General features: G+C 45.7%; 1 protein-coding gene across 2 annotated transcripts in view; it reads left to right on the top strand.

Moving 5' to 3' along the window:
* NYX (nyctalopin) overlaps positions 1-20533 on the top strand; it is a 170988-nt gene that overhangs the window by 23860 nt on the left and 126595 nt on the right. Inside the window, exons 2-4 of one of the 2 annotated variants that reach the window (XR_013599564.1) lie at positions 1930-1998; positions 2101-2194; positions 2476-2553. The exons of the other annotated variant lie outside the window; for it this stretch is intronic. The gene's annotated coding sequence lies outside the window, so the exon portion shown is untranslated. Of the gene's footprint in view, positions 1-1929; positions 1999-2100; positions 2195-2475; positions 2554-20533 lie in introns of those variants that run through there. 2 annotated transcript variants of the gene reach the window in all.

Here is a 20533-nt window from a genome sequence, read left to right as displayed (position 1 = left end):
CGGAGGATTTCCTGCTGTAGCATGGCCACATCGGTCGTCATCGCATCGCTTCTGTCTTCTAGCGGGGCCACTCTTCCCCCTACTCAGTCAACATCTCTGCGTATCTCCTTGATTTTGGCCGTCAACTCCGTTTTTACAGTCTGTATGTCTGCACGTATGGTGTTAAAGAGCGACTCCATGAAGGCCTTAGTAATGGGCTCGTCGCTCGTACCAGGGGTTTGCTGTGGAGACGCCATCTTAGGTGCGACAGCCGTCGTGCTGGGAACGGGGTGAGCTCTACCAAATATGACAAAATCACACCACCATGCCAACAACCTCGAACTCTATGAATATATATAGAAGAAAATATGACATTTATCCAAGTCAATACGATAAATAAATAAAGGGCCTATCCAAGGTATAATGATAAATAATTAAAGGACTTAATACGCCAGTAGCAGCAATGGCCAGATGTTTAGAAATTGAATATTACGTTCTCATAATGAGGAGCTGAGATCGGGTATACCAAGTATGTGTTAACTATTCGTCCTGTCCCAAGATGGCCGCCATTATAATATGAGACAGCGTCCTTGGAATAACGGATAAGATATTTTTAGAACCACTCGTAAACACTATAACGAGGATTCCATCACAATTATTATAAGCATTACATTACATTGCATATTTATATGCTGTCTAGACATGTACAAAAAGTCGCGAACCATAAACGCGACCTTTACCCTTTGCCCAGCGACAGCACGTACTTAATCGCAGGTCCTGGCGCCAACGAGTCACACCGAAACCCGGAAGTGACTTTGTTGGACGCAGGGAGGCCGTATTTTATCCCCAAGGTAAGCGCTGGGAGACTGTGGCCATGAGTTATTTAATGTGTGCGCATTTATAAGGGTACAGCTTTAAAGACACTCTACCGATCCCATATCAGGTGTACCAACATAACGGGGTGTAGTTCAACCACACCAGGGGGTAGATGTGATTCTGATGGAATAGAGCAGGATGTGTGACCACCATTGGGGAAATTTTTATGACACTTAACATTGCGGGATATCTTTATGCGACAACCAGTATTGGGCTAACTTTACTAGGAGTGGGATCCGAAAGCCTGCAACATAGTTTCCATCCCCATACAAAATTTGTATGTCTGTATAGTGATTATAACGTAATACAGTAGGACGAGAGACCACCACCGGGGATATATCCATGACGCCATTTATACTGCGTTATGCCTTTATGCTATAACCAGCATGGGGCTTTCACTACAAGAAGTAGGATCCGAATGGTTTGAACATAGCCTTGATTTCCACACACAATCCATATATCTGTGTTGTGGTGATAGTGGTGGACCATAAAATTAGAGAGGTTGAACTATTTGATCTCATTATTTTGCGATCACCTTTTCAATTAAATATTGCACCAGACAGGGTCTATTTAACTGGAGAGGAATACTTCGTCAATAAATGGTTATGAGTTTGCCTGCTAGTCTATAAAAAATGAGATTCATGACTCTATGCCATTATTCTACGATTACAGGCCTGTCAAGAAAAACATTTTATCAAAAACCTGCACAGTGATAGATTCAGACATCATTTTCAAGTACATTTCTTTACTCTGTCCGCTTAGAAACAGTTAATAAAGACTATAAGCATTTATCACTACTAATACCTGAAAAGAGTTAAACATTGTTTGACACAGAGGAGAAAACCTATGTTGTGGTTTTAAGCCAAGTCGGTATCCAGTTGCGACTTCCAAGTTGACCTATACAGGCTCTTTGAGAGGCTCCCCGCCTGAGACTCAGTCTCTATAGGCAAGTAATGCTCTATACCGCATATATGTGTATATATATCATTCCTTAAGATGAAGAATCAGATAGGGGTAATATAATCAGCTTTGTTGAAAAAATTCTTTTTTCACCTGTCTCTTGTGCCCCAACAGGTTATGTTTTTATCTTAACAAGATGGTGGCTCCAACAAACATCTTAATGTTTTGAGCATTGACTCAGCGGTATGTACAATAATATTCTCTTTCGATCCAACTTAAAGATTTGGAATAATAAACCCCTACCGCAAAATCACCCATCATTTATTTTCGTTTGATATGATATAGGTTGTACCTTGTTGGACATTACTAAGATCCCGTGCCTTCATCTCATTGGCTCAAATTGTGATAAGGAGGAATCATAGCCCTCCGCAGATTAGAGGTATGGCAGTTATCATTTGCTCCCCCTGTATCCATCCAGCTATAGAATGAAAAACAACTAATAGTATATTGGAAACCAGATGATTGTTAGTGTTTCTACAATGTTGCAATAACTGTGTAAGAATAAATAAATTGTGATGTAATATTAAGATTACTTGAATGTATAGACAATATAGTTTTATATGTGTATAGAATAGGATTTTTAATTGTAAATAGTCATGATAGAGGTTGTCGTCAGCAACACAAGAATGTATAAATAATAAATTGTTTTCCATTATTTAGAAAACTGTCCTGAAGAAGGTGAACACCCACTAACTCACCGAAACGCCGCGTCGACTTTGTTTTCAAAAAAATGTCATTTAAAATGTTTTTATGTATGAATTGTTTTTAAACTTTTGATTGTAATAAATATATGTAACAACCTTTTTATATAACTGTATTTTCTGGTTTTTGTCGTATTGTGTTTTGCTAACGTACTTTACCTTATGATATTTTGAGTTGTCAATAGGTATTGATTGATTAGCTTTAGCCCATAGTTTGGGTACCTTTGTGCCTTAAAGTAAGAACAGAAATTAAACAATGTTCCCTGAGCTTTGTTTACTTTCTGTGCCATGTAGTAACAGGAACATGTGTATGTTTCCTAGCCCCTCAGATTAAATAGCATCGTGTTTGAAGACACTAACAACATAGTAAAAAAAGTAACAAACCTGAAAAATAATTAATGTAGAGGGGCTCGCCACATCTCTGGCTGTCCCCGCTTACACGAATGAAAATACCTGAGACCTGAGAGAGAGGATCAAGGGAAGCAGAAAGAACATAGGTGAAGCCACTGCAGAAAACTGGGGCAAAGCTTCTATAGGTACAGAGGGTGCAGTGCACTTGGGCCCAGAGGCCTGAGGGGCACACTGATCTGTATTATTCCTCCATTTGATAATTCAAACAGCTACCGGGGGCATCTCCTTCCTTGCACTAGGACCCATGACACACTTACTGCACTACTGAGAGAAACAGGTGAGAGTGAAAGACAAATAAGGGGTGTGTGTGTGCGCGCATGCAGGTGAGAAACAGATAATATAAAGCTGAGAGAAATTGAAGACAGTTGTGAAAGAGATATGTATGACAGGTGAGAGGGTTAATAGAGACACAGGCATGCGAGAAAGAGAAAGGAGAAAAACAGAAAGGAGATAACTTGTGAGAGGATGAGACAGGTAAGAGGTGATAGAGCCAAACAGATGAGAGACAGGAGAAAAAAAGAAACTAATGAAAAAAAGACTAGAATGATACAATTGAGACAGTTTGGGAGGATTGACAAGCGGGAAACAGATGCAGATTATAAAAAGACTCCTGAGAGAGGTGGAGACAGTTGAAAGAAAGGCCATAAAGAGACAGACTGGTGAGAGACTTTGAAAAGAGAGCCAGAGAGAAGACACAGATGAACATAAAGAGAGCAGAGAAGTTATAGGAAGAGAGCTGAGAAAGGGAGTTGAAAGGAGGGAAGGTGAGGGATAAAGAGCTAGCAGCTGGTGAGAAAGAGGCAACCGAGAAAGAGAAGGGGAGATGGGAGAAACAGAGATACATAATATAGATAAAAGAAAGAAGAAAGATGGAGAGAAAAGAGAAAAGAGAGAGTAATATCAGTAAAGAGTAAGAGTGGACCGTAAAAAGGTGATATGAGAGATGCAGCAAAGAAGAGGAGAATGACAGAACAGGACAAGAGAGATGTGAAGGCAGAGAGAGCAATGTAGAGAAATATGCAGCACAGACATTAGACACGAGGGCGAGAGAGATTTGAGAGAAGGGGAGAGATGAACCAAGGAGACCATGGCAAAGAGAGCAGCCAATACAAGTTAATAATCTGGCACAGTATGACAGTTGTGCTCCACTCCAGTATGATGATGAACAGAAGAACAATGATGGTGAATGTCCACGCAATTCAAAGTTGTGCCCTGGCATTTTAGACTGAGGTTATGTATAGTGTCACCACTGCTACCCACGTCCATGGTATATATCAATTAAATTAATTCCATTGCATCAATATAGTAGCCATTACAAAAGCTAAGAAACGCAAAGCTACAATGCAAACTCTTGCATGAAAAATATTGATAAACAAGATGTTCTATCGAGGGTCCTTTAACCTAACAATTGATAAATGGAAACTCCTGAGGTAACTAGTAACTCGCTCCTCACTGAGCCCTATTGTGCCTCAGGGAGTCTGTCTAGAGATGCAAATGCTGCCCTTCTCAATATGAATACAGGTACCGGGGACACATAGGGATGCATTGGATCAGCAGGAAAAGTAGTATGTTATTATTGGGACCCACATAAAGGACAAGAACTTCAACAGTCAATTTAGAATTGAAGGCCCTTGATTATCTTATCATTTATCTGTAGAGCACTCATACTTCTTGACACTTTAGGAAGACACAACCTTTAAACCTAACAGTGACCAGGAAAAAGTCATGTAGATACTTAAGTATTGAAAATCCTGGTTTTAATCTAGTGTCTAAAGCTGAGTAAATGTGTTTCAGCCTTCAAAGAGACAGAGTTCCACAGTTTTGCCACGGCTATTGAAAATGCACGGTCTCCATAAGGAACCACTGTGGTCCGATTGGTGGCAAGCAAGAATTGGTTTGGCAATCTGAGGGAGCATGATGGTTGATAGAAGGAAACGTTATCAGCCAGAAAGGAGGGTGATCTTGGGTGCAGAGTTTTATAGAGAGTTGTTATAGACTAGATTGACTGGATAGCAAGAGTCGAGATTGCAAACTGGCGACATGTGATCTTCTGGCCATTTTTTGTAAGCACTTGTGCCCTAGCATTCTGAGCAAGTTGCAGTTCACAATAGATTTTTTCTGAAGATTCAAGGTATTTTGAATTAAGGTAGTCCACATATGATTGAATGATGTTGTTCATTACTGGTGTATGTAAAGTGGGATCAATGAAGGGGTGAATCATAATAAAGCATAGGAGAGTGAAACAGGTGCAGGATCCATTCTTGTAGTGGGCTTCCATGGATATGGTCCTGTCCAAGTGAACTCCGAACGTCTACACCACTGTTGAAGGTTCTGGGGGGGCTTATATATATGGCCATTTTCATAACTGTTTAATCAGAGACAAGATCTTGTTTTTTGTTGGGACACCTTGGGGAAGTTGTTGGCCATCCATCCTTGACGATGGTGACAGCCTCTATTAGGTGACTCATATTTTGATTGGGAGTCTTTTGCGCACTATCTAGGATAAGTTAATTGGTGAACATGCATTACATAACATGGCATTAACATGAGGGTTTGAATGAGGTTTTAAATAGACATTTAGGAGATGCTCTATGGAAAGGAGTTGACTGGCCAACGTTATTAGCCCTGAGGCTCCAATGGTGCTGGAGACATTGTTACTGTGATGGGACGCAAGACCGTGCGAATATGAGGGAGTAAGTTCTGTGTTTGATCCCACCTTCTCTGCACATATTGGCAGAATGGCTGGTGGCTGGCAGCATCCAGGTGCTGAAGGGTCAGCAAAGTGCTTGTTATGCGACTGCAATCGATAAAGTGCTTAAATAGCCGAAGGCAGGCCTGCACATCATAAATTGTGGACAGTTAGTTCACTGACCATCTCAAGATGGCGGTCAATAATGGTAAATCAAGAAGCTCACAAAATGATTCCATGAAAAACACAGTGAAACCTTAAATATGGACACAATTTGAAGCAATGGTTTAAAGTAACCCCTAACCAAAGGGATCAAGGTACATAGTGCAGTTAGTGGCACCATTTACCATAAAACTATAGGCTATCACACTTGAGACAAAGTGCGCAAATTATGTTTGCTAGATCGTACAAATGAAAGGAAATCAACAAGCAAACAAAAGTTCCTAACTCAATGGTTTTAAAGTGATGAAATTACAGGCTGGTTTATAATTCAGGTGTGCGGCCGGGGTGGGAGAATGCTTAACTAATTGACGCAGGCCTGAACATCAAGAATTGTGGAAAAGTAAACCTCTGACTGACCCCAGATGGCAGTCGGTCTCAACATATTAGGACGCTGGCAAAATGGCATCTATGAAAAGTACAGCACTACTTTAAACTGGGACACAATTCGAACCAGATGTCTAAAGTGACACCTTACCAAAAGGAAAAACGTGCACAGATTGAGTGGTAGTTTCCGAAACATCTATGAGTCGTCACACTAGATACAGAATGCTAAAATTCTATTTGAGACATTGTACAAATGTAAGGACATTCTTTAACAAGCAAAAGTAACGATCCCGATGTTTTTAAAGTGAAGAAAATGGTAAATAAGGAAAGCCATACGTGTAGGAAAGTGGGCTTCTGTTGCAGTAACCTCCCGCCCATTTTTTTGCCAGATTTCTGATGCACTTTGATTTGATGTGCCCAGGGTCCCTGCCAATCAGGTTCACATGGTCTGTGTTTTTTCCCAAAACTGTACCTTTGTACCCACAAATTGGCACATCTCTGACCACAAGTAAAGCCCTTGTAAAAGGTACTATGTTTACCAAGGGCACTGTGACCAGGGAAGGCCTCTAAGAGCTGCAGCACCTACTGTGCCACCCTTAGGGACCCTGCACCCTAACACCCACACACTACCATAGCAGGCTGCATGTTTTGGTGCAGAGAAAAGTGAAGAGTGGTCCTGGCACACATTCCTATGTGCCAGGCCTACAATCCACTGCCTGTGGCCTATTGAGCCACCCCTCTAGCAGGGTACACTAGACCACAGGTGACAGTACAGCTGCTTGAGCACTATACCCCTACAGTGTCTAAGTCCATTCTTAGACAGTGTAAGTGCAGTACTGCCATAAATAGTATATGGTCTGAGAGTTGGTCATTATGAATTCCTCAGCTCCATAATGGCTTTACTGAAAACTTGGTAGTTTGGTAGCAAGCTTCTCAGCAAATTAAACCCATACTGATGCCATGTGTGGTATGTAATGCCAAATGAAAATAGAGGGCATCTTAGAGATGCCCCCTGAAAAAGACCAACCCTGGTGTGGTTCCTGAATGGGTGCCCGCCATTTGTCACCACCATACAGGTTACTGGACCCCTGGGAAGAGAGCTCCTGCTCTCTGGGTCCAGAAAAAAAGCCCATCATGGGCAGTGGTGTCATGCCTCCTCCACCAAGATGGGCTGGGTCCACGAAGGGGAAGCTTCAAAAACCTGCCACCTTTGTAAGCTGCCCCTGCCTTTTGCTGCCCCCAGCAACTGGCTTCCATCGGTTCTGACTCCCAATTTGGGCAGGAGAATCAGGGGAAAACCTAGTTAGGAGGAGAGGTGTGTCCACCTTTGCCAACCCCACCCCTCAGATAGGGAGACGAGTTGAAGCACACATCTCAGTCCCCTCCATCTTGAAGATGAAGGGCCTCAGCCAATTAGAGAGAGGCTCATGCCCACTCCCACTGGAGGGTGGCACAATAGGGATATACGCACCCCAAGAAAGGGACCTATTGGTCCAGACCTGCACACCCCTGTAACATCCTTAAATTTAGTATTTAGGGGGACCCTGAACCTTGCCCGTCTGCAGCTTCCAGAGATCCTGTGGCAAAAGTTGACTTGTCCTGAAGCCAGCGACCTCCAGAACCCTTGGGAGGACTGACTGCCTTCAACAAAGACTGGATGTCCTATGATCTCAGCAAGCTCTGTACAAAAGAAACTACAAAGGAAAGCTCTGAGCCTGCTGAGTACGAAGAAACCCGATGCCTGGAACCATCACTGCACCTGTCGCTTCTGGCCCGAGTCCAACTGGCCCACTGGTCCCAGCGACGTCCCCCAGCACTCCTGAGTCCGAGTTCACTATGGGTTGACCCCTCCAGGACTCCCCGATGTCACCTACAGCCTCTGAACGGAACCACCCTCCCAACCACGAGAGGCCCGGTAAATTTAAATCTAACCTCAAAAGGCACCCCTGCATCCGTCCGCCCTGCACCCTGAAGAAGAGGACCTGAGGTACACCTACGTCCCCGAGACCTCCAACTTATCTGCCCAGTGGTTGGTTCCTCCCAGAAGACTTCCTGGACCATGCCTGCAGCCAAACTCCAATGCCGGCAACCTCCGTAGGATTGCATTGGGCTCCTGACCCCTCCTAAGCACGCAGCCCCGCTAGTGGTGTGGACTTGGTGCTGACCTGGGACACCCTTTGCCCTGACCTTAACTACTAGGAGCTTGGGTTCTGAGACCACGTTGCTTGCCCGTGAACAGCCCAAACCGAAGTGCCCCCTAGCCCCATTTGCTAACATTGGCATTCTGCACTCTGCCGCCCTAGTGCCGCTGGTGGTGCAGATTGAGTGCTTACCTGAATCTTGGTCCTAACCCCCAAAAACTATTCCTGCTTACTTACCCGTAAACCGATAACCTTCTTTTTCCCATAGGAACCAATGTTACAAGTTTTGTTCCTAAAAAATGTTCTGTTGCACTGTTGTTTTGCTTAAACTTAAGAATTGTCGTATTTACCTGTAAGTGACAAAGTCTAGTGTATGATATCTCGGCATATCACCTCAAGTACTAAAAGCAACTGAAAAGTAATCCAAGAGTAATCAAAAGTAAGCTTTCTGTATTTTGAACTGTTTTAAAAGTAATACGAAACTGTAAACAATTCCAATATAATCCACAATTGCATTACTGTGTACAGCCTTGTATTTGAAAGTATTTCTTATTTGCTTGTGCCAAGTCATGCTTGGTTCTACAAAATAAAACCTAAGGATACCTTGTTATACTTACCTAATTGGTCTGGATTCTCTCTGTGTGTGCCATCAGCGTTGATTGAGTGAATACAATAAATGCTTAACACACCCTCTGGATAAGCCTAACTGCTCATCCACGCTACCACAAAGAGAGCTGTTAGTACTTCCTAATTTAGCCTACTGTACCTCTGGGAACTCCCTGAAGTCTGGGCACACAATACCTTACTTTGGTATAGCATATACAGAGCCAGCTTCTCACAATATGTTCTTGCAGAATGTCAATTATCGGATTCACGGCCAGCTAGACTGCTCAGTTTATGTTCCTTGAGCTGGATGGGTAGTTTCATAAATCGCGAAAATTGTAGAGTTCAACAAAGTAAGTCATTTACGAAAATAGTTGTAGATAAAAAAGGACAACGACTCTATGGTAAAATCCTGCAATATGGCAGGCTTTAAAATATGTGTTGAGGAAAGGGGTATTTTGTTATTTTAATTTCTAATGGCATTGTGGCATTAGATGCTTTGGATAAGCTGGCGATTACGGGGGTTATCTAAGAGAAAAAGGGGATTTGTTAACTTGATATGTGTTGCAAACAGACTGAAAAGTGTACTAATGGAATCATATAATGAATAATGTTGCTAGTAAGGTTTGCAGGACCAATAGAAGTAGACAAGGAGTCAAGGGTGTAGCTGCAGGGGAGTTATTTGGGCTGTGACACACCCCAAATTATTACATTCTTGGCTTGGTAGTTGAGTCGGGGGGCCTTGAGTTTGTTCTGCTCTGTCTGCGTTGGTTTTCTTGTCATCCTGATTTCACATGTTAGTTTTTGGGCTTAGGAATTTAAATATATCTACGCCCAGATTTGCAAAATCTTTTTGGGGATTCACAAAGCCACATACATGTTGATTTGCATGGCTTTGAACGAAAAGCAACTTTGCTTGGTGTGCTGCGTTGCGCCAATTTTGTTTTGTAAATATGCCCCTTGGTGACTGGTTTACCGAAAAAGTAGCAAATCTGCAGCCCACATGCCAAATTTAGAGATATCCGCCAGTCCATCGCAAATCCCTACACATTGGCAAGAACCACTGTCATGGCGGTTCATATGTGTGTAGGAAATGTTTACTGGACGGTTCGTCAAATATGATGGCTGGCCTTCAAACAATTATAACTCTTATCATTAGACAGATCATTGTCTTGAGCACTTTGGTAAATTGTGCCGCGATGGACACCTCTTAGGTTTGTGTCGCTAAGGACACCTTTCGTATTTGTGCCGTGAGGGACACCTGAGGCAAGTGAGGTGCGAGGACCTCCTGTAAATCTTGAGGTGCTAAGACCTCCAGTGCTCTCTGGGGTATAATCAAGATTTTTAACTTTTTTGTGCCTCTTACCCCTTGTTTCGGTGATCTCATTTTCTTCTGTTATGTCAAGATCTGAATGATCCTCCTCCTCATGAAGGAAGGATCTTAGAGATGACAACTTGAGAAAGAGTAGAGTACATACATGATCTGATTTCATGATGGATTATTTTTTTTGATGGCTTCGTTATTGAAATCAGACTCTACTGCGTTAGCATGATCTGAATCTGAATCTGAGTCAGACATAGTGAATTAAATAAATAAGTGTCTGCTCTCTTTTAAATAAATTAATATATATCTAATCAATTCCTTTTTTTTATTTTATGATAAACTCACCTTTTGAATCTATATATATAAAGATTAGTATTCTACAAATAATAGGATTTTTACCTACCGTTTTATTGTTAATTAAAGAATGTCCAGCAGAAATAGCAGATCTAAAACAATTGAGAGATCTGTAACTTAAACCTCTATCGAATTGTTCTCCAAGAAAATTAATTATATCAACGATAGCTGCCTCCACGGGATCCAAGTCCCTTTCCAAGCACCAAGGTGACCAGACTTTCCAAATGATGTTGTATCGGTAATGTGTTCCAGGGGCCCACGACTCTCCGAGGAGAGTTGAAGCTGTTGACGAAAGTCTTGCGAGATCGTTAGATCTCCTGACACCTTCCAAGCAAGAAGGTTCAAATTCCCTGTTTGAACAAGAGGGCGAATTTGACCGTCTGCGTCTGTGAGAAGATCTATCAGAAGAGGAATTAGGAAGGGAAAATCGTAGGTTAGTTCGAGAGCTGTTGGGAACCACGCTTGGGATGGCCAGAACGGAGTTATTAGGACAATTGAGGAGTGTTCTTGTCTCACTTTCTGAAGTAGTCTCTGGATCATTGCGAATGGAGGGAAGGCATAAGCGTTGATCCCTTCCCAAGATTGGAGAAAGGCATTCACTGCTAGAGCACCAGGATCGGGCATCCAGCTGAAATAGGATACCAATTGGGTAGGTAATCTGCTCGCAAATAGGTCTATTTGAAATGGACCCCAGAAATGATTGAGGGAGTTGAAAACAGAAGTGTTTAGCTTCCAGTCGCTGTAATCCAGGATGAATCTTGAATTCCAATCTGCACAAAGATTGGATTTCCCGGGAAGTTATTCTGCTCTGAGAGAGATTTTGTGTTCTAGGCAGAAAAACCAAAGCTTCTTTGCTAGATTGGAGAGGTCTTCCGACTTGGTCCCTCCTAGATGGTTTATGTACGCAACAGCAGACATGTTGTCCATTTTCAAAATGACTGATCTGCCTTGAAGAAAGTGTTTGAAGCTCATTAGAGCATAAAACCCTGCAGTTAGTTCTAGATAATTGATGTGGTGCAGGGACTCTTGCTGCGACCAAATTCCTCCAGTGTTCTGATTCTCTAGACAAGCACCCCAGCCATGAAGGCTGGCATCCGATTCTAGAATAAAATCTGGTGCTGAACCAAAGATCGCTCTCCCATTCCATGCATCCAGATTGTCTAACCACCAAGTTAGTTCTAAGATGGCTTCTGGGTTTAATGAAATCCGATCTCCGTACCAAAGACCTGACCTGAGAGCCCTTCCTTTTATTCTCTGAAGGGCTCGATAATTCAGTGGTCCCGGAAAAATGGCCTGAATGGAAGAAGAGAGAAGGCCTAAAAGTCTTGCTAGTTCTCTTAGGGAAAGATTTTCTTGTTTCAATACATGTCTTTTCTCCTTTCTTATTTTGGCAATCTTCTTGGGAGGCAGAAGGAGACGACATTCTGTTGTGTCTACTGTGAAGCCCAGGAACTCCATCTTCTTTGAGGGGACTAGAATGGATTTTTCCCTGTTTATGATAAAACCCAGACTCTCTAAGAGGTTCATAACTGTCTTGAGATCTAGGATGATTTGAGCATAGTCTTGAGAAAGAATCAGGATATCGTCTAAGTAAATGATGAGACGAATACCCTTTTCACTTAGACATGAGGCAACTGCTCTTAGTACCTTGGTGAAACACCATGGAGCAGCGGAGAGGCCGAAGGGGAGAGCCTGAAATTGAAAAAGATGGTTTTTCCAAAGGAACTGAAGAAAGGGTTGATGTTCCTTTGCCATGGGAATTGTAAAGTAGGCGTCCTTCAAGTCCAATTTGACCAGCCAGTCGCCTTCTAGTAAGAGGTCTCTGAGAAGATGGATGCCCTCCATCTTGAAATGTCGATATACAAGGAATTTGTTGCGTTCTCTGAGATTTATCACCGGTCTCCAACCCTTGTCTTTCTTTTCCACAAGGAATAGAGTACTTATCAGACCCCCCAGGATATAGCGGCATGGATTAGCAAATTTAGCGGCACAAAAATGGAAATTTAGCGCCACAAATATGGAAATTTAGCGGCAATTTTGCGGCATTTTATTTGGCCATTTTTCCTACAACAAACACAGATATCTTAGTTTTTTTTTGCTATTTAACAACATGAAGCTATGTATATTTGGTTTATTTACAATGTAGACACTTTGTTTACCTCGAAAAGCAAAAGACTGCCCGCAAGATCGCAGACATCCACAACAGCTTCAACGCCACGACCGCCCCAACAAACAATGAGACCTCTGCCCCCACGACCACCACCAGCACCAACCGCATACTCTCCTGGACCAACATCAACGACGACGACACCATCACGATCATGAACACCATCCACTCCGGATCTCCGTCAGACCCATGCCCACACCACATCTTCAAGAAAGCCAGCACCGCCATCACACCCCATCTACGGAAAGTCATCAACATCTCCTTCAAGACAGCAACCTTCCTGGAGAGCTGGAAGCACGCCGAGATCAACGCCTTACTCAAGAAACCCAAGGCGGACCCCAAGGACCTTAAGAACTTCCGGCCCATCTCCCTGCTCCCGTTCCCGGTGAAGGTCATCGAGAAGATCGTCAACAAACAACTGACCTGCTACCTCGAGGAGAATAGCATCCTGGACCCTTCCCAGTCTGGGTTCCGCAGCAACCACAGCACTGAAACTGCCCTCATCGCCGCCACCGATGACATCAGGACCCTAATAGACAATGGAGAAACAGCTTCGTATCCAGCTCCTGGAATTACTAAAAATGTTTGATGTTTGGTTTCATAAATCCGCTATGCAAAGTTACCATATGAATACCTTTTACCTTTGAAAGGGGTGTTTAATGCAGAAATTGGTGTTTCTTCTTCAACTGTACCATTACGCCCTTCCTCCAGAGATCACCCACAGTTGATACGCCTATCGCATCCAATTTGTCAAATCCTTTACTATTTCTGAGTCGCCCAAGTCGTTGCGAATTCCAGAGAGGTGTCATTTTTGTGATGACCCCCCCGCCAACCCAACCTGGCTTGTGCCTCATACCATATGTCAACTGTGTGTGCTGTTGGCCCAATCAGTAGTCTGGCTCCGTTCCTGGTATATAGCGCAGACATGACCCCTCCCTCTCCTAGCCCTTGCCTATCTGCCTGAAACGCTAGGTCTGTCTGGAGTGCATGTATCCAGCAATTGACTACTTTTAAGTGAGCTGCCCAATAGTACAACTGTATATTCGGGAGGGCAATACCACCATCATACCAGCTCCTGACCAACTTATCCTAAGTTATACGTGCTGGTTTATTCCCCCATAGCAGACCGGAGACTTCTGTCGCTATTATTTTGAAGTAGCTCGGCGGAACTCTAAACGGGGTATTCTGCAAAACATACAAAAAGCCTGGGAGTGGTATCATTTTAATAAGTGCTGCCTTTCCCAGCAGTGTCAGTGGTAAATTGCGCCAGACTGTTATGTCCCATCGAAATCGTTCCATGGGGGGCCCAAGTTTTCTCCGAAAAAAGTCGTCAGGCTTGGGCGTCACATAAATGCCTAAATACTTGAAGGCAGCCTCCGTGATTTGCAGCGGACAATCCCTCGGAAGCATCGGCTGTGGGCCATGCAGTATAAATAGTATCGATTTGGACCAATTAATGGTGTAACCAGACACCCAACCAAACATCTCACAAATGTTCAATAGTACCAAAATGGACCGTCTGGGAGATGTTAGATATAACAAGCATCCTGAATTTTAACCCAGATACTCAACTATACTATACCCTAAGTCACGGTCTTGTCTGCAGTATTAAAGATTTTGCATTATTTATTTTCATTGTAATTCAGAATATGTTGTTTTTCATCCTAAACGTTTTTATCGTATTTCTATAGGGAAGATAATAAGCATCTCCTCTCACAACCGGCATGAACTTTGTCACAACTCTGGTTCCACATTTTAATAAAGTGCTCCTCCAATTAATCCGTTTTAAATGTTATGTCATGTAGGATACCCTGATCTAAAGTAACCAGGAACTACATAAGGAGTAAGTTTGACACATAGATACGCGGGAGCCAATCTGAATTTAAATGAAAAACATTAGCACTACCAGACCAACAACATAATTTCCTCTGCCACCTAAGTGGTGAAAGATACCATGTTTAGATACACTTTGAAGGGATTCCACTATGCTCGTGTGGCATGGGTAGAGCTGTGGGCATGGAGAATGTACCCCCATTTTAAGTGCCTATGATGTTGAGAGTGTTGTCCTCAGGATGTCAGGCGCACCTGTATGCCTGTTTCATCAAAGCTTCCTGGCAATCTTGCATGACGCAAAATGGAGGCGCACTGATTGCTCTAAATTTTTTCGTCAATATTTCAGGCAGAGAGAACCCGGCCTGATGACAGACTTGATGGCATTTGCTGATTTCTGGCAGAAGTCGTATTTCCACCCACCCTTAAATCATATGTTTAGTCATATGTTTAGTCATTACAGTGACTGAAAACGAAGCTGAGCCGCTATTATGAGAGTTTTGGTAATGGTAGAGCACCTTATGGCAGACTAAAGCAAGATCAAGGCTTGAGACGGGCCTCCATGAGATGAAGTAGTCAAAACACCTTTCCTAAGGTAATATGGCCCAACGGACATATTTTGATGGACGTTTTAGTGATGTAGTGTGGTAAATGAATCAAGAAGGAAAAGACGCACAATCGTACCCTGTTGGGGAAGACCCCTGCAAATGGCACTAAAAGATGGGGACAATACAGAGCTAATTTAACTTCTTATTGTTCATCAGAAAAGAAGGAGGGACTTACCAAGCAAGATGAAGAAAACTGCACTGATGTACAAGGCGCCACTCGCAGCACTCATGTCTGCATAACTTAAGACACAGGGGCACAGAGGGTGTCGCTATAGCAAAGAGGGGCTTGTTATCAAAGACAGGGCTCGGGGCATTTTGCTGCGTGTTTGCAGCTTCATGGGCCGACATAGTAAGGCAGCTAGCTACTGTCCAGAAATGCAGCGAGACTGCAGCTCCCCCTAGTGGAACCTCGGAGTTATTCCCACGAACAGGATAACATCCATTAGACACCCAGGATATAGCGGCTTTTGTAAAAATGCCGCGATTTCTACAAAAATGCCGATTTCGCGGGCACTTTGTAAAAATCGCTGCATTTTTTAAAAAGTGCCGATTTCGCGGCAAATCGCGAAATCGCGATATCCTGGAGGGTCTGACTTATGAATTTCATAAATTCCATGGGAACTTCTAAAATTGCTCCTTTTTTTAGCATTGAGGAAATTTCTTCCTCTATGATTTTCTCTTGATCTAGTGTGAGGGGAATCGGTCTTGGAAGGGAGCTCTGGATTGGGGTCTGTATGAAATCTATCGTGAAACCGAGTACAGTGTTTAGAACCCATGGGTCTTGAGTGATCTTTTCCCAGTTGTGATAGAAGAATTTTAGTCTCCCTCCCACTTTTGTATTCGAAGAAAGGGGAGGGGGAGGAGTAGGAATACTCACTTTGAGGTGTGGAGTCGTTAGAAGCTCCTCTCGCTCTGAATCCTCTTGAGCGGAAACCTCTTCCTCTGGGTGGATAAAACTGTTGTTGATTGGTTTGTTGGTATCCTTGTTGGTATCCTCTACCGTAACCTCTGTATCTTGCAGTGGGCCATCTGTTGAAGCGGCCGGAAGACTGCCCTCTCCTTCCGGCCCTTCCAAAAAAGTTATTGTTATAATAGAAAAGTTTTTTCATATTTTGGTGAGCTCTATCCAAAGCGGTAAAGGTAGAGACATACTTTCCCAGATTTTTAATAAGGTCCTCTCCAAAAAGTAAGCCTTTTGGATTCATGGATGTTTCTTTATCAGCTAGATCAATGAGTTTAGGACTTATCTTGGTTAGCACGATTCTTCTTCTTTCTGAATTAAGCCCTGCATTGGCGTTTCCCAAAAGGACGAGTGCTCTCTGACTCCAGCCCCTGATAGAATGGGTATCAAGGGGGGAACCGTTAATATGCTGCGTCGATTATCTTGGTTAAAGGTCCTAAGATATCAAGGACTTTATCTTGGCACGTTTTAAGAGATCTTTCCAAGCCTTTACGAGGATCCCTTCCGAGTTTAAAGAGATAAGTGATGAGTTCTGGGTCAAGGTTTGGAGTTTGGCAAACCTTCCCTTTGATTGTAGGTCTGCTACACTCTGTTTTTAATAAGTTACGAGTGTTACTCTCTAATGGATTTCTAATCCATTTGTTTATAAACTTACATACATGCTTATGTGGAGTCCACTCAGAGCTTCTAGGATGTTTTATATTGAAAGGTGAAAACATCTCCTCTCCCAGAGGATCCAAAATAATATCTTTTGATGAACAAGGAATACTAAGAGTATCAAAATCTTGATCGTCTTCGTCCAGATCTAGGATATATTCGTCTGGAAATTCTGAGCCATCATCATTATTTAAATCATTAGACAGATCATTGTCTTGAGCACTTTGGTAAATTGTGCCGCGATGGACACCTCTTAGGTTTGTGTCGCTAAGGACACCTTTCGTATTTGTGCCGCGAGGGACACCTGAGGCAAGTGAGGTGCGAGGACCTCCTGTAAATCTTGAGATGCTAAGACCTCCCGTGCTCTCTGGGGTGTAATCAAGATTTTTAACTTTTCTGTGCCTCTTACCCCTTGTTTCGGTGATCTCATTTTCTTCTGTTATGTCAAGATCTAAATGATCCTCCTCCTCATGAAGGAAGGATCTTTTAGATGACATAACTTAAAGAGTAGAGAACATACATGATCTCATTTCATGATGGATCATTTTTTTGATGGCTTAGTTATTGAAATCAGATTCTACATGCGTTAGCATGATCTGAATCTGAATCTGAGTCAGACATAGTGAATTAAATAAATAAGTGTCTGCTCTCTTTTAAATAAACTAATATCTGAAAGAGACACGCTAGTGATAGATTCCTTACCTTAGAATATCCCCAGGCGTCAGACTGGATCCGGAAATTTTTGGGTAGCAATACCCCTGCGCGTCAGTAGGCGTGGTCTGCGGCTCCGCGTCCGTCGTCGGCGTCGTTAGCGCCGGAATGACGTCGCCGGAGTACTTAGACGCCGCCCATGCGCGCTGACGTCAGTTCTTCTTTTTTCCGCGCCAGCTAGCGCAGATCCGAAGAAGCTCTACCCCTAGTCATTTTTTGACTAAACTTTTTGGTCTTTTTGATCATTTCTTTCTTTGAGTCTTCGACTCTATCGGTGCCGGTAGGGATGCCCGGGTTCAAACCCTGTTCGAAGTGCGACCGACTAATGTCGGTCACGGACCCCCATCGCCGGTGCCTGAAGTGCTTAGGCCTCGACCACGACGACCGCACCTGCTCCGACTGCCGGGCCCTGACGTCGAAGGCTAAGCGGGAGCGGTCCCACAAGCGGCTCGAGCTCCGGGAGTTGGCCCCGCGCCATTCCAGGTCCCGGTCCCACGGGAGGTCGAGGGACCGGTCGCGGGGTCGGAGTCCCCGCAGCTCCGGGAGTGGACATCGGTCGTCGGGTTCCAAGTCCTGAGGTAAGAGGCATGAGAGGTCGGAGAGGCATCATCGCTCCTCCGACCCACCCCGACGCTCGCACGATGCGGCCGGGGGTTCGGGCCACACGCCCACGCGGCTCCGAGAGAGTCGCAAGCGTTGCCGCCTGCCCCACACCTTCGGGTCCCTGGGCACGGCGCGACGCCGGAGGAGGTAGAGCGATACCTCATGGCCATGAGGTCCCTCCCTCCTCAACCGGGTCCCGCGGCGCCTTTGGGCCCAGCGGTCCCGGTTGGAGGCCCTAGCGGGTCGGGCGCTTCGGCCCCGACGCCGCCGGCGACTTCGGTCCCGGCGCCGTAGGACCTCACCGGATCCGCTTCCGGATCCAGGTCGTCGCCGGTCGACCTCACGACCTCACCGGCGCCGGCCCCGAGGGTGTCGCCCCCGGCGCCCATTGTGGACGCCGTCCCCAATCTTCCCTTTGGTCCGACTCTGGCTCCGGAACGGCGCCGCTGGGCGCCGCTCCAGACGGCCTTTGGAGATTTTTATTTCCATGAGGAGGCCCAGTCTGTTGACCCTGGGTTGCAGGAGACTGGTGACGGAGGTGATTGGGAGGGGTCTGAGGACCCTCTGGCACAGGAGTGCCAGTCTCAAGAGGACTGGACATATGAGCTTGGGGAGGCCAGTGGTATTGACACCTCGCCAGACACTGGATTTGTCTCCCCTCCCACTGTGGCTACGGAGGAGGGGGCTGCTTACAGCGTAGTGTTGACAAGGGCAGCCAAGGCCTTGGGTCTTGAGCTCCCCGTCGCGGCCATGAGGACTAACCTCCTCACTGAGGTTCTTAAACCGCAGGCAAGCTCCAGTGAGCCTCTGCTGCCGTTTAATGAAGCCTTATGTCACCTTCTTGTGGGCACTTGGTCCAAGCCCGCCACAGGTCCGCCTGTGGATAGGAACGTGGCCAGACGATACTGCCCGGCCCCGGGCGACCCTTTCTTTTTGTCCACCCATCCCACTCCCGAGAGCCTGGTTATCCAGGCCTCCACTTCCCAGACCGCATTCCCGGCGGCCCCGCCCGATCGGGAATCCAAGAGATACGAACAGTTCGGAAAGAAAGTGTTCTCGTCCCTGAGTTTGGGACTGCGGTCTGTCAACACCGCGTGTCTCTTGGGCCGCCACACCCACACCCTGTGGGACACGGTCGCGGACGTGCTGCCACAATGCCTGGAGGAGGTCCGGGCTAAACTCGCCCAAGCCCTGGTGGAGGGTTGAGATGCGGCACGATACTCTATCCGGTGTGGGCTGGATACTACGGTCTCACTGGGCAGGGCGATGGCAACGACGGTTGCGGTTCGACGCCACGCCTGGTTGAGGTCCGCCAATTTCTCGGCCGATGTCCAGGCCACCCTTCTGGATATGCCATTCGATGGCCGTCGCCTTTTTGGCAACAAGGCAGACCATGCGCTGGAGCGTTTTAAGGACTCCAGGGCTACGGCCAAGTCCTTAGGCCTCTCGGCCACGCGCCAGCAATCGGGTGCCTTTCGGTCCTTTCGTGGCCACGGAAGGGGCGCCCCCACACGTGCTGCCAGCCACGCACCGCAGAATACCCAACAGCGCGGTGGCGGCCGTGGAAACCGCCGTGGCGGCGGTCGGGGTCAACGGCGAGGCCAGTCCACACCTCCCTCCGCAGCACCTGCCTCAAAACCTTCCTAGTCAGAGTTTTCAGGCCCATGTGGCGCCTGTGGGAGGCAGGGTTCGCCATCACCACTTCCACTGGCGCACTGTCACATCGGACAGGTGGGTGCTGCAAATCGTCCGAAGGGGCTACTCCCTCCCCTTCGAGGCGACCCCTCCAGCCATGCCACCGCAATTCCACCGCGTGTCGGGGGATCACTTGCAACTTCTGCAAGAGGAAGTCACGGCCCTCTTGGCCAAGGGGGCCATCGAGCGCGTTCCTGGGCCAGAAGTAGGGTGTGGATGTTACTCCCACTACTTTCTGGTACCCAAGAAGGGCAAGGGGGGCCTGCGCCCGATCTTGGACCTACGGAACGTCAATGGCTTCCTCCGTCAAGAGAAGTTCAAGATGCTGACTTTGGCTCAGGTCTTAGCTGCCCTGGACCCAGGAGACTGGATGGTAGCGTTGGACTTGCAGGACGCTTATTTTCACATCCCCGTCCTGCCGGCCCACCGGCGTTACCTGCGGTTCACGGTAGGCCACAAGCACTTTCAGTTTACCGTGCTCCTCTTCGGCCTTACCAGCGCCCCATGGGTGTTCACGAAGGTGATGGCGGTGGTCGCAGCTCATCTGCGCAGGTTAGGGGTGCCAGTCTTCCCCTACCTCGACGACTGGTTGTTGAAGGCGGGCTCGCCCCAGACAGTTGTCAGCCACCTCCAGACTACGGCCGGCCTCCTGCAGTTGCTGGGGTTCTCCATCAATGTGCCGAAGTCGCACCTGTGTCCCTCTCAGAAGCTCCTCTT

This window comes from Lissotriton helveticus, chromosome 8, assembly GCF_964261635.1.
Source record: "Lissotriton helveticus chromosome 8, aLisHel1.1, whole genome shotgun sequence".
NCBI classification, from domain to species: domain Eukaryota; kingdom Metazoa; phylum Chordata; class Amphibia; order Caudata; family Salamandridae; genus Lissotriton; species Lissotriton helveticus.
The sequence above is the reverse complement of the archived record's forward strand: the minus strand, read 5'-3'. Positions and strand labels throughout refer to the sequence as shown.